A 1,520-nucleotide genomic window follows, 5' to 3' on the forward strand; every position below is an offset into this window, starting at 1 on the left:
AAAAGATGAAATAGGCAATTCTCATTTACTTTAATTGAATATAATCTGAATTTCTTTGTACTAAGTATTTCATCTAATCAAACTGCTTATTTTTATAAGCAGACAAAATATTGTGTTGTCCTATTGTGTTGTACATTCAAAGTTACCTGTATTTAAACAAATTATAATTTTGTTAAAACAACTAAATTGTCTTTCGGTATAACCTAATTATTATATCTATTGAAACATATCTTCTTACATTAATCAATATTTTATTGGCAGCCCGTGAACCGCTGCATATAGTTGAATCAAATACTATTTTGTTACTTCAACAACTTTTTTCTCTCAGTGTATGATTTCTCACGCGTTTTTGTTTAGTTCATCAAAGTTCTTCCTGAAATTCTAACATATTGATGTTTTTTTTTTTTTTTTTTTAATAATGAGCAAACTAAATCCAGTAAATAATTAAACGTACTTGTAATATTTTCTTTGTAAATCCTCTATGTACAAAATCATGCATATTTAAGTGTATATAAACAGTATACGTAGACAGTAAACGTAAACTCGATACAACTTTTTAAAATCATAACTTTTTAATAAAGAGCAAGCGACGGCTAAACCCTTTCGATTTTTACTCAGGAACATGTCCGTGACAACATATGTCAAAGTCAAAGTCATCGGAGCTGAGTCCGTTTTTTAAACATTTACCAAATTTTTTAATTTTTTCACAATAATTATTACAATTTATTTTATATACATTGCTATCCGAGCCGTGATCCAATTTATCTTTATAAACTTTAATAAATACAAAGTATATTCAGATTTCTAACAAAAATTGACGTTTTTTTAAGAGAGTACCGATAATAGAGATCTGTAAACTGACGTTTTAAAAACCTAAATTTCTCTAATTTTTAATTTTATTTACTGCACCACATAAAAAGTGTTTCTACAGAAGCAAATATATATAAAAAATTATAAAGTGCTTTTGAAAATGGGTATATAATGCTATTTTGAACTCTTTTTTCATTCATAATGATAGCATATGATAATCTATATTATCATAAATACCGTTTTTTCTCGTCAAATAGACATTCCAATCCGAGTATCTCATTAGAATCTTTTTTGTCGTACTTTTATCGCTAGGTAAATTTAAGTATGTATACAAGCTTCCAAATAATTCTACTACATGAGTATATAATGAGGTCATAGAAGAAAACTGTATTAGTAAAAATTTATACTTATTTTCGACAATCAAAAGTATCTAGCGAGAAATTTTTGCACAATTTATTAATTTTTATAGTAGCATTTTGAATTTGATGCAGTAAATACGACACCAGAGAGAAAATTAGAAACGGTTTACAGGTCTATCGTCGGCATCTAGTAGGTACTCTCTTGATTTGACAATAAAACATCAATCATTTGGTAATGATTTAACTCACATAATTTGTAATTCAACTTCATAGGTTTTATTTTAATTTTAATATATATATTTCTCTATATTTTTAATATATATTTCTCTATATTATTTCGCGTAACCTCCA

Source organism: Pseudomyrmex gracilis, unplaced genomic scaffold, assembly GCF_002006095.1.
Source record: "Pseudomyrmex gracilis isolate BER0280 unplaced genomic scaffold, ASM200609v1 scaffold_122, whole genome shotgun sequence".
NCBI classification, from domain to species: domain Eukaryota; kingdom Metazoa; phylum Arthropoda; class Insecta; order Hymenoptera; family Formicidae; genus Pseudomyrmex; species Pseudomyrmex gracilis.